The 13,757-nt window shown below is 45.3% G+C and overlaps 1 pseudogene; it reads left to right on the top strand.

Annotated features, from left to right (window-relative positions):
• Nucleotides 1-12,130: 12,130 nt before the first annotated feature.
• On the top strand, nucleotides 12,131-13,379 carry LOC147100415 (uncharacterized; annotated as a pseudogene).
• Nucleotides 13,380-13,757: the final 378 nt, after the last annotated feature.

Here is a 13,757-nt window from a genome sequence, read left to right as displayed (position 1 = left end):
AACTTCCCTAGTTTTCAATTCTATCCCTCTAGAACTAAACCCTAGTGCTTGGTTTGCTTTTTTTATGGCCTTGCTAACCTGTGTCACAACTTTTAGTGATTTGTGTATTTGTACACCGAGATCCCTTTGTTCCTCTACCCCACATAGACTCGCACCCTCCAAGTGATAAGTGACCTCCCTATTCTTTCTACCAAAATGTAATATCTCGTATTTATCTGTGTTGAACTTCATTTGCCAATTATATGCCCTTTCTGCAAGTTTATTAATGTCCTCCTGTAACCTGTTGCAGTCCTCCTCAGTATTGACTATCCTTCCCAATTTGGTGTCATCCGCAAATTTAGAAATTGTGTTTTTGATTCCTAAGTCTAAATCATTAATCATTAATGTAAATTCTGAACAGCAGTGGTCTCGGCTCTGATCCTTGTGGATCACCTTCTGCCACTGTGAATAGCTACCCTTTACTCCTACTCTCTGCTTTCTGTCTTGAAACCAGCCAGCCATCCATTCTGTTACTTGTCCCCTGACTCAGCATTCTCTGACCTTGTTCATCAGTCTATTATGGGGTACCTTATCAAAGGCCTTTTGAAAATCTAGATAAGTGACATCTACTGCATTACTATTGTCTAATCTCTGTTACCTCTTCAAAAAATTCAATAAGGTTGGTTACAGGAACAAGGATGTCTTCCTGCAGTTGTACAGGGCCTTGGTGAGACCACATCTGGAGTATTGTGTGCAGTTTTGGTCACCTTATCTGAGGAAGGATGTTCTTGCCATGGAAGGAGTGCAGCGAAGATTCACCAGGCTGATACCTGGGATGGCAGGAATGACGTACGAGGAGAGATTGGGTCGATTGGGCTTGTACTCGCTGGAGTTTAGAAGAATGAGAGGGGATCTCATCGAAACTTATAAAATTCTAACAGGACTAGACAAACTAGATGCAGGAAGGATGTTCCCAATGGTCGGGGAGTCCAGAACCAGGGGTCACAGTCTAAGGATAAGGGGTAAGCCATTTAGGACAGAGATGAGGAGGAATTTCTTCACCCAGAGAGTGGTGAACCTGTGGAATTCTCTACCACAGAAGGCAGTAGAGGTCAATTCATTAAATATATTCAAGAAGGAGTTGGATATATTTCTTAAGGCTAAAGGGATCAAGGGGTATGGGAAGAAAGCAGGGACAGGGTACTGAATTTGGATGATCAGCCATGATCTCATTGAATGGCGGAGCAGGCTCGAGGGGCCGAATGGCCTACTCCTGCTCCTATCTTCTATGTTTCTATGTTTACAGCCAAGGAAGTATTTTTGGAGTGTAGTCTCCGTTGTAATGTGGGAAACGCAGCAGCCAATTTGCACACAGCAAGCTCCCACAAACAGCAATGTGATAATGACCAGATAATCTGTTTTGGTTGTTGATTCACGGATAAATATTGGCCAGGACACCAGGGATAACTCCCCTACTCTTCTTTGGATGGGATCTTTTACATCCACCTGAGAAAGCAGACAGGACCTCGATTTAACGTCTCATCCAAAAGACGGCACCTCCGACAGTGCAGTGCTCCCTCAGCACTGCACTGGAGTGTCAGCCTAGCTTTATGTGCTCAAGTCCTGTGGAGTGAGACTGTGAACCCACAACCTTCTGACTCAGAGTCGAGTGTGCTATCCACTGAGCCACAGCTGACACTGCATTAATACGTAAACCAACCCATGATATTATTATACATTATTATTGAACCAACCCAGGGCTCCGCAGATATACGTGGTAATACGATATTATTATACATTAACCGCCACAGATTTATGCGCAGAACGCTGGGGTGCAGCTTCCGGTTCGTAAGCAGCAGTCACTTGGATCAAGGTGTTCTGGTAACAAGCTTGTAAACACGTTAAACTCCACAGTGTGTGTCTGACATTATTGACAGGTTCCCCGCCCGGAAGTCAGGTTGATTGAATTGATGATGTCAGACGCATGCTGTTGAGTTAAAGGTGTTTACAAGGTTATTTTTAGTTCGAAGGATTTGTGAATGGCTGAAAACATCCCTCTCTTCCTTTCGATAGCAAAATACTGCAGATATTGTCTCTTCTACTTCTTTTGTCTCTTTCACTTCTTTTGTCCGATCGCAGCCCTGCCTTCGATCTATTTTCTTTTCTTTCCAGTTTTGAAGAAGGGTTCGACCCGAAACGTCAACTCAAATTTCTCTCCATGGATGTTGCCTGACCTGCTGAGTTTTTCCAGCATTTTCTGTTGTTATTTCCTCTCTTCCTTTCACCTTGTTACCAGGATACCAAACACCTTGTGTTATTGTGATGTTGTGGCAAAGCCACTAAGAGACTCTCACAGTGACTTGTACAATTGCCTTTAATCATGTTTATTACCTTTTAATGTTGGCTCTGGTTAAACAGAGCTAGATCGACACGATGATGTCATCACGTGGGTCATGTGACATTCCCAACGGCGGGAAACATCATGACGTCAGAGGTAGAGGGCGTTTCCAGCAAGTCCTCATGTGGAGTGATAGTGAATAGACCTGTTTAGAGCTTCTCCTGCATTTTCTTGTTTTGTAAAGTTTTAGTACATTAAACTCAGTTTGTTAACTACTATTGAGTTTATAGATTCTTTGCTAGGAGTGCAGAGACTCCTACCATGTCATCATACCATAGGAGTTACTCACCACATAACCAGTTTGTTTATAAAAATCATTTGATTTTATAACAGTTGTTGCAGGAATTCAGAGTGCCTTACTGAGTGAGTCATAAGTAGATGATTATTATAATGGTCCAATAGTCAAATACTGCAGATGCTGGAAATCTGAAACAACAACAGAAAATGCTGTAATTACTCAGCAGGCCAGGCAGCATTTGTAGAGAGAGAAACAAAGTTAACGTTTCAGGTCGATGACCCTTCGTCAGAACTGGAAAAAGTTGCAGAAGTAACAGATTTTTAAGCAAGTGCAGGGGCAGGGAAAGGGGGGAGGGGAGGAAAGAACTAAAGGAAAGGTCGGTGATAGGATAGAGATTAAAAGACAAAAGGGATGATGGTACAAGGCAAAAGGAGATGGTAATGGGACAAGTAAAGAAACAAAAGATGACTCTAGATGAAGTTTAATTGACAATGACAGAATCATCAACAGCGACCATGTGAGAGAGAAAAGAAAACATAGGGGCCGAGGTTATAGTCTGAAATTGTTGAACTCGATGTTGAGTCCAGAAGGCTGTAAAGTGCCTAATCAAAAGATGAGGTGCTGTTCCTTGAGCTTACATTAAGTTTCATTGGAACAGTGTAAGAGACCGAGGATGGAGAGATCAGAGTGGGAGTGGAGCGGAGAATTAAAGTGACAGGTGACCAGAAGCTCGGGGTCCACCTTACGGACTGAACGGAGGTGTTCCGCAAAGCAGTCACCCAACCTACATTTGGTCTCCCCAATGTAGAGGAGACCGCATCGTGAGCAGCGAATGCAGTACACTAAATTGCAAGAAGTACAAGTAAATCGCTGTTTCACCTGAAAGGAGTGTTTGGGGCCTTGGAAAGTGGGAAGGGAGGAGGTAAAAGGGCATGTGTTGCATCTCCTGCCCTTGCACGGGAAGGTGCCGGGTGAAGGAGCGGTCCCTTCGGAATGCTGAAAGGAGAGGGGAGGGGAAGATGTGTTTGGTGGTGGGATCACGGTGGAGATGGCGGAGGATGATCCGTTGAATGTGGAGGCTGGTGCGGTGAAAGGTGAGGACAAGGGGAACCCTATCATGGTTCTGGGAGGGAGGGAAAGGGATGAGAGCAGAAGTGCGGGAAAAGGAACGGACACGGTCAAGGGCCATGTCAACCACGGTAGAGGGGAATCATCGGTTGAGTCCAGAAGCACGGGTGTCGACCATGGGCAACCGCCCAGTCATCCAGCAGAGATTTGAGCATCGCAGGGGAGGCTGTCGAGAGCCAGGCTTGGCTTTCCAGTCACGGTGGTCCAGCGAAATGGGCTGGCAACAGGTACTGCGCAGACCCTTCCCGGAAAACGGCGGGCTAGAGCCCGACCGAGCGGCACAGAAAAAGGCCGAGCAGCGTCGATGGGGGAGAGAGAGAGGGCAGAGCGCACAGGGCGCAGCCGGTGTTCAGGACCGAGCGGCGTCAACGGTGGAGAGAGACGAGAGAGAGCAGAGCGCAGCCGGTGTTCAAGGGCCGAGCAGCGCCAACGGGGGAGAGAGGCGCGCAGGAAAACGCGAGGCGCTGCCATTGCCATGACGACCGCAGAGAGCGGCATTGGCAGCAGCGCAGGAGCAGCGCACGAAACCCACAGGGCGTCGCCATTTGCCACAAGGACAGCCGAGAGTGGCGTTGGCAGCAGCACGGGAGACGCCATTTTAAGCCGCAGCGGGGAAGAAAGGAAAGCGCGGGAGACGCCATTTTAAGCCAGTCTAACCACACCCAAAAATGCCGAAGAGTGGCAGTATCACAGCGTTCGACAATGAAGTCGAAGATTGGACGACATATGTCGAACGCATAGAAGTATACTGCAAGGCGAATGAAGTGCCAGATGACAAGAAAGCACTGGTATTGTTGAATTCAATGGGTGCAAAAACGTATGGCTTACTACGAATCCTAGTAACCCCAGAGAAGCCAGTAGAAAAGGATTTTGAAAACATAGTGTCAATCCTACAGGACCACTTAAACCCCACACCGCTGCTGATAGCAGAAAGATTTAAGTTTCACAAAAGGAACCAGCATAAAGATGAAAGTAATGCTGAGTATTTACCGGAACTGCGCAAGCTATTGAAATACTGCCAGTTTGGAACGGGACTAGCAGATACTTTAAGGGACAAGTTTGTGTGTGGGCTTCAAAGTGAAGGAACCCAGAAACGGCTTTTATCTGAAAAGGACCTTACGCTGGAAAAGGCTTTCAGCATTGCGGTATCATATGAAGCAGCAGCACAGGGCGCTGCAGAGATACAACAGAGACCGCAAGAATATGGCACAAACAAAATGTCATATGGAACAGAGAAGTGCAATCGCTGCGGCAGAACAACACACGGCCAGAATGATTGCTGGTTCAAAGACAAAGTGTGCAGACAGTGTGGAAAAGTAGGACACATAGCACGAGTCTGCAGGTCGGGAAAGAAAACCAGCAATAAGAAACTGACCAAAGGAAAGTACAAGAAGGTACATAAGATAACGGAGAATAGTTCAGACGAACAAAAGAGTGATAACGACTCCGAAAGCATGGAACTGAGTTGTCTGAAACTACATAATGTGATCACAACGGAGGATCACCGAACCATTTGGGTCACTCTCAAGTTAGCAGGAGTCCAGGTAAAGATGGAATTGGACACAGGATCAGCCCTAACAGTCATAAACCGACGGGACTACGAGCGGCTATTCTCACACATACCCTTGAGAGACACAAAAATTATTTTGAAGATGTACACGGGGCAAAAAGTCTACCCCAAAGGAAAAATAAGGGTGACCGTTATATATAATGGTAAGGAAACACCAAAACTAGACCTGTATGTATTGCAAGATGGAGGACCACCATTACTGGGACGTGAATGGATCCGGAAAATACAAATGGATTGGCATTCCATACAGGCACTGACTGTGGCTGACAAAAAGGATGACGACGTCACACCTAGGCGACTGTCAAAGATCCTAACTGACGCGAAAGAAGTGTTCCAGCAAGGACTCGGAACACTAAAAGGCATAACAGCGACGATTAAAATTGAAGAAAACGCAAGCCCAAAATTTTTTAAGGCCAGACCGGTACCTTATGCGATCCGCCCAGCCGCCGAAGCAGAGCTGGAGAGTTTGGAACGTTCAGGTATACTGTCCAAGGTAGACTGGAGCGAGTGGGCTACACCCATCGTCCCTGTGATGAAAAAGTCGTTGAGCAGCACGCCTGGGGAACCAAGGAAGGTTCGCATCTGTGGGGACTTCAAGGTAACAGTGAACCCGGTCCTTCACACCGTACAATATCCACTTCCGCGGATTGAAGATATTTTCGCCTCGCTATCTGGAGGGAAACGCTTCACTAAGATTGATCTGGCCCAGGCGTATCTGCAAATGGAGGTAGAAGAAGCATCAAAAAAATACCTCACAATCAACACCCATAAAGGTCTCTACCAATAGAACTGGCTGGTATTCGGGGTAGCATCAGCTCCAGCTATTTGGCAAAGGGCAATGGAACAAGTCCTGCAAGGGATCCCAGGGACCCAGTGTTATTTGGATGACATCCTGGTCACGGGCAAAAATGACAGTGATCACCTTGCCAACCTGGAGCAGGTGCTCACTAGATTGCAGGAATATGGGCTCCGAGCTAACCGCCCCAAATGCGAGTTTTTTAGAAAACAGATTTCGTATTGTGGCCACGTTATCGATAAAGAGGGGTTACATAAGTCCCCAGAGAAGATTGAGGCAGTAGTCAAGGCTCCAGCACTGGAAAATGTGTCACAACTGAGGTCGTTCCTCGGGCTGGTAAACTACTACCATAAGTTCTTGCCAAATTTGTCTACAATACTACACCCACTGAACACCCTACTGCAAACTGGGGTGCCATGGAAGTGGAGTGATGAATGTAGACGAGCTTTCCAGAAGAGCAAAACACTAATCACATCGAAAGAGGTATTGGCCCATTACAACCCAGCATTACCAATTCGGTTGGCATGTGATGCGTCACCCTACGACATTGGAGCGGTGCTGTCGCACAAATTCTCGGACGGCTCAGAGAGGCCAATAGCCTTTGCGTCACGATCACTAACCTCAGCCGAGCGTAACTACGCCCAGATTGACAGGGAGGCCCTCAGCCTAGTGTGGGGAGTGAAAAAGTTCAATCACTATCTGCACGGGCAGAAATTCACCTTGCTGACTGATCACCAGCCTCTTGTCTCCATTTTTAATCCAGAGAAGGGCGTTCCGGTGATGACTGCACAACGACTACAAAGATGGTCACTTTTTCTAGGGGCGCACCACTATGAGATTGAATATAAGGGCACGAAACAGCATGGAAATGCTGATGGGCTATCACGCCTGCCACTGCCTACTGCGGAGGAAGCACCAGCAGTGGATCCTGTCGAAATATTCCATTCGACTATAGTTGAATACCTACCGGTAACTAATGCTTGTATCGAAAAGGAAACCCGAAATGACCCGACACTGTCTCGGGTATATGATTTGACAGTAAAGGGATGGCCAGCACATGGCGACTCACTGTTGCCAGCATTCTCGACAAGGAGAGAACAGCTGTCAGTGTGCCGGGGGACCTTGATGTGTGGATCCCGAGTGGTAATTCCACCCAAGTTAAGGGATGGAGTGCTCAATGAGCTTCATGAGGGTCATCTGGGAGGGGTAAAAATGAAAAGCCTAGCCAGGGCTTATGTGTGGTGGCCGGGAATCGATAAACAAATCGAGGACCTGACCAAGAGCTGCTCAGGATGCCAGAAAGTCCAAAATGCACCACCGCAGGCCCCTCTACACCCATGGGAGTGGCCCTCATCTCCAGGGCAACGGGTGCATATTGATTTTGCTGGTCCATTCATGGACTCAATGTTTTTAATAGCCGTGGATGCGCACTCGAAATGGCATGAGGTCATCAAAATGTCCTCCACCACCACGGAGAAAACTATTGCAGTCCTACGGACCATTTTTGCCAGGAATGGCTTGCCAGAACAGATTTGCTCCGACAACGGACCACAGTTTGTGTCCGAAGAGTTCCGGAGGTTCTTGAAAAAGAATGGGGTAAAGCATTACACATCCGCCCCGTATCATCCAGCCACAAATGGATTGGCTGAGAGGTTCGTACAAACCTTTAAGAAGGCAATAAAGGCTATGTACAATGACAACATTCCACTGCAGCACAAGGTGGACAATTTCCTGTTCGCCTACTGGAATGCGACACATGCAGTCACCATCCAGGCCCCAGCCATGATCTTTAACTGAAGGTTAAGATCTCGCCTGGATTTGCTCAGACCAAATGTACGAAGAGATGTTGAGAGTAAGCAATTCCAGCACATCCATGAGAAGCCAACAAGGAGCTTCAATGTAGGGCAACCAGTCTTGGCCCACGACTACCGAACAGAAAAATGGCAGCCAGGAACGATATGCACACGGCAGGGCCCACTAATGTACACAGTGGACGTTGGGGAGAGCATCGTGAGACGCCATGCTGACCAGATCCTAGAGTCACAGGAACAAGTCAACCCCATGCCTCGCCCATACGTACCTGGTGATGAACCCGACGTACAGGTAGCATCTACCCCAGAAACAGTAGCATCGGAAGCTGATGAACCAACCGACGACAGGGGGCCAGAATCGCCTCCGCACCAAGAGCAAGATACCCGGGAAAAGCGCTATCCAGAAAGGATCAGGAAGCCTCCCCAAAGACTGAATTTATAAATAGACTATTTTCAGCTAATGTTGCATGTTAAAAGTGTTAATTGTAATTAGTTGATATTTAATTGTTAAATTAGTGTTATGGTACTGTTAATCTAAAAGGGGAGGAATTGTAATGTAGGTACCTTTAAGGGGGGGAACTACTTTGTACAGCTCATGTATACTGTAGTACCGGCAGTGACCACACCTGTATATAACGTCGAGTAGTAACCTGTACAGTTCAGTTGCAGTCTGAGCCACGTTGAGTAAACACCGTTTGTACCGTTCTCCGCAGTCTGTGTCTGATTATACACGGACGTAACAGAAGTGTCACAATCAGGGGACAAAAATTGTGAAATCCTTTTAGAAAGGCTCAAGAAGACATCTACAGTACAAATCCACAAGTTAAAAAGAAAGCAAAAACCTTCATCATAAAGATTAAACCAAATCCCAATCCTATAAAAGGAAACAATAGTATTAGGATAGATATGCCCTCAAAGCTGCTCAATTACTCTTCTTTTTGGCCCATTAAACTTACCTTCGATATGCTCCCCAGCACATAGTAACCCTGGGTGCCCATTCACAAGAACATTTTATAGAAGTGGCATAGACCCCAGCATGTTATTAGCATCTGTTTTAAATGGGAGCTTCCTTCTCATCAGCTTTGGCCATCAGATATGTGCACAAAGAGTGGAGACCCGTTGCACCCCTCAAACTGGCACAGACGAGATATTAGGGAAGGAAAATCGCTCACATTATGCACATCTTGTTGAGTGATATGATAAGAGTCAATATTATAGGATCATCTGGTTACTGCAAGCCAGTCGCCAATGTTTCTGCTCCATAGCTAGCCACTCCACTCTCAGTGGCTCCCACTCACAACCCAATCCAGCACTTCACCACTCTCTCCCTGTGTCAGGTAGCCAGGCCCTGGCTACTGGCCTATTCAACCACTTGCTCCATCCAAGTAGCAGATCCCCAGCACCTCTTTCCTCTTCTCACCCACGATGTTTGGTCCTGTAGCCAGGATACTACATGCAGGATATAAGGAGTTGCAGTGATGCTGCTGTGTCAGAGAGACTGTAGTTGGCCATTTCATAACTGATTTTTTTTAATGAACAATACAGTACAACAGCTACAGTACAAATTCACAAGTTAAAAAGAAAGCAAAAACCTTCATCATAATGATTAAACCAAATCCCAATTCTACATGTATATATGTATATACATAACTAGGGTATCTTACAGTCCCCTCTTTGAAGGTGATAAAAGCACTTTCTGATCCTTCACTGATGATTCAACAACCCCACCATTTTTGCATTGTCCGTACTGGAGTTTTAAGCTTCTCACTAACCTTTGAACCCACCAAACACTAATTAACAATGCTTCAATTGCTACCATCTGGACAATGAGGAACACATGAAACAACAATCTCACCCAAGGTGTTTCTCCAGCATTGTACACATTCTGCCACCAGGAATGAGCTCCTAACACTCATTTATATCATTTGCAATTCATTTAGCAAGTTCGGGAAACTCTCTTTTAACCGGCACCTAAAATAACCGAAAATCTCTGTTAACTGGCAAAATGCAGGAGTAGGTTCAGGTAAGTTTTACTTCATATTAGTGGCAGTTCCTGGATCTGTGGCTGTGTAACTGGGGTTCATGCACTTGTTACTAAGCAACAGGGACGCTTGGTCTGTGGCTGGCGTTCCTGCACATGTTGCTAAGCAACAGGGAAGCCTGGATTTGTTGCTGTGTACGGAGCTCTTGTACCTTTTAAACTATACCTCTCTGTAATCCGGACTTTTTGATAAACCGGCACCACGCCGGTCCCGTTGGTGCCAGATAATAAAGAGTTTCCTGTTCTAAGTAATCTGCTTTCTTTTTACTTCCTGAATTAACCAATTAAGTACACACAATTATTTTACAGCCAAAATTTACAACCACCCGTAAGGCTTCTGTCTTGAGCGTCAACTTAACTTGAATTTCTGTAACATTGTGGACCCTAACAGGCACCAATATTTTAACCCCAAATTTAAGTCATTCTTGTTTTTGTTTATGTTTTTGTTTTTGTTTGTGTAAGGCAAAATGTTAATCACCAACCAATAGGAATCACTTTCTGATCCCTCACTTACGATTCAACAACCCGACCATTTTTAATTGTTCAAACTGGAGTTTTAAGCTTCTCACTAACCTTCGAACACACAAATAGTGTGTAACGCAATATCTTCCTCACGCCGAACATTAATTCTCTTCAAGTTCCAGCGGTCAACCTGTATAGTGCAGTTAGGGATTCTTCATCCAGGATGATGGCGCATCGCGATGCTAAACTCTACAGTGCATCACAGCCACGTAGCCAAGCACCACCTATCCTGGAACTGTGCATGATGTGTCTGGTGCAATCCAGAGCACTTCTTTTCCGCTCACTAACATTTTTAGATAGTTCGCAAATTCGTTGTGTAGATCATCCACCAACAAACATTGGCCCGTATTTTCTGACCCCTACAGGTGTGTACGAGCTGTGTACACACCCGTAGGGACCTCGCAAGTGCCGGTTTCAGGGTTTTAAGAGTTTAAAAAGTAAAAAAATATTTTTTTCACTGATTTATAATTTAAAAATACTTTTAAAAAAGGTAAGTTTATTTTTAGCCCCGTAAAAAACTTTAATTTTTTTTCAAGAAATAAAATTTTTGTTTAAAATATTTAATTTAATGTAATTTTAACTCATTTTAAAAACGTGATTTAAAAAAATGTTTTTAATATTTTGATGTGTTTTTTGACTGATCCCCATTCATACTTTTGACAGGTCTAAGCTGTTAAAAGTATGAAGGGGGATTCCCTTCTTTCATTGGTTCCCCATAGCGCACGTGATCCCAGGGACACTTGCGAACCACCTGCGCCCCTGGGATACCTGGGCCCTGCACATTTCGTAGAGCAGAGGCCCAGGAGCGGAAATGTCCGGACCTCCGGAGCCCTCAGGTAAGGGCATAGATTTTTTTCCAGGTCGGAGGCACCCGCACGCAGGAAACCTCCGATTGGAAAATACGGGCCATTGATTCCACTTTAAATACTCCATCAGTTTGTCATTCGCAGGTAATAATAGTATTGCCATTATCACAGGAACAATCGCAAAACAACCTCACTTCGCTTGCAAGGCTTCTTAACATAACACACCAATGAAATCCTTCACCATACCCCAAACCATATTCCAATCTGTTCCAGATTTTCATTTATTCTCCTAATATATAAAATTTGAAATCCAATTGCTTATACTACCATTAACCCCTTTTTGATTCTAATTTAAGTCGAAAAACCCTTCATATGTACTATCTTTGAGATCAGTTGTTCTTAATAGTGTTTGTTCTGATATAACATCCCCTGTAAAGTCACTTTAATTACTTGTGCATTGATTTATCATTTGCCAACATTCTTTTATGTCTATTCACCTGATTTTCTTCCTAAATTGCTCTTAGTAAAATTATGTACTATTTCTCTTAGCAGTGAATGATTAAATTTTATATATATATATACAATTATATAAATCAAAAGGCAAATATCAAAAAAGGAAAAGTTAACAGAACAGGAAAATTCCCAAAGCGCAAATTACTATCTGTCCATTATTTAATCCTTCTAGTTTTGGACATTTCATTGATTCATCCTGGTCCAATTTAGTTTTGTTTTCTTTTGGATCTTGCCTTTGCCCTTTAACATGAGTCCACAGTTCAAACAATTGCCACAACTGATGAGTATTAATTTATCCGCCTTCATGTGAAAAAATGTAAAGTTTTAGATGCCTCATTCTACCAGGTAAATATCAGCCCATTTTGAAGCAACAATTGTCATTAGTTACAGAAGTATTCAGGTACCCTGGTATCTCCTTCCTCAGAACAACAACGAATAGCCACGACATCCTTTCAACCTAAAAAGAAATAACTCTCCATACAGGTTAGGATTTAATCAGCTATCAACCAATTTATGAACTGAAAAGGAAGGCCTTTCAATGGTCGGTGTCCCTGAAAGGGATAAGCAGCGATGGTTTGTTTTAACATATCAGTCATGGAGGCAGCATAGAGGTGTTTCAGAGATGCCCTTTTATAACCTCCATCAAAGATGGACACCTCAGCACTTCACTCTACCGCAAGTCCACGGACAACCTCAGGATGCTCCACTTCTCCAGCTTCCACCCTAACCGCGTTGAAGAAGCCATCCCCTATGGACAAGTCCTGCGAATACACAGGATCTGCTCAGACAAGGAGGAACGCGATGGACACCTACAGACGCTGAAAGACGCCCTCGTAAGAACGGGATATGACGCTCGACTTGTCGATCGACAGTTCCGGTGGGCCACAGCAAAAAATCGCATAGACCTCCTCAGAAGACAAACACGGGACACAACCAACAGAGTACCCTTCATCGTCCAGTACTTCCCCAGAGCGGAGAAACTACGCCATGTTCTTCGCAGCCTTCAACATGTCATCGATGATGACGAACACCTCGTTAAGGCCATCCCCACGCCTCCACTACTCACCTTCAAACAGCCGCCTAACCTCAAACAGACCATCGTTCGCAGCAAATTACCCAGCTTTCAGGAGAACAGCGACCACGACACCACACAACCCTGCCACAGCAACCTCTGCAAGACATGCCAGATCATCAACACAGATACCATCATCACACGTGAGGACACCACTCACCAGGTACATGGTACACACTCATGTGACTCGGCCAACGTTGTCTACCTCATACGTTGCAGGAAAGGATGCCCCGGAGCATGGTACATCGGCGAGACCATGCAGGCACTGTGACAACGGATGAACGGACACCGCGCAACAATCACCAGGCAGGAGTGTTCCCTCCCAGTCAGGGAACACTTCAGCAGTCAAGGACATTCAGCCTCCGATCTTCGGGTAAGCATTCTCCAAGGCGGCATTCGAGACACACGACAACGCAAAATCGTAGAGCAGAAACTGATAGCCAAGTTCCGCACTCATGAGGACGGCCTCAACCGGGATCTTGGGTTCATGTCACGCTACATGTAACCCCACCTGACGTAGGGTCATCCAGACTCGAGTCGTCGTTGGCTTGTTCTCTCTATACAGATGCGGCCGGACCTGCTGTGATTTCCAGCAAAGAAAATGTTTTTTGTCTGTTTTTTGTTTTTCATACAGACCCCAGCATCTGCAACATTTTACCCCTTGTGACCCCACCTCATTGTTCTTTGATGTAATGTTTTCCTGACTGACCTGTTTGGACACCATTCACACCTTTGATTGCTGTGATTATCTCTCTGCCGATGTGTGATAAATGGCAGTTAGAAAGATTACCTGTAATCATCTGGCATTATTCTCTGACTATATAATCTGTGTCTATAGGCATCTCTCCACTTCACCTGATGAAGGAGCAGCGCTCCGAAAGCT

The sequence above is a fragment of the Somniosus microcephalus genome, chromosome 26 (genome assembly GCF_052327205.1).
Source record: "Somniosus microcephalus isolate GS21.2 chromosome 26, FLI_Smic_1.0, whole genome shotgun sequence".
In the NCBI taxonomy this organism is placed as follows: Eukaryota; Metazoa; Chordata; class Chondrichthyes; order Squaliformes; family Somniosidae; genus Somniosus; species Somniosus microcephalus.
The sequence above is the reverse complement of the archived record's forward strand: the minus strand, read 5'-3'. Positions and strand labels throughout refer to the sequence as shown.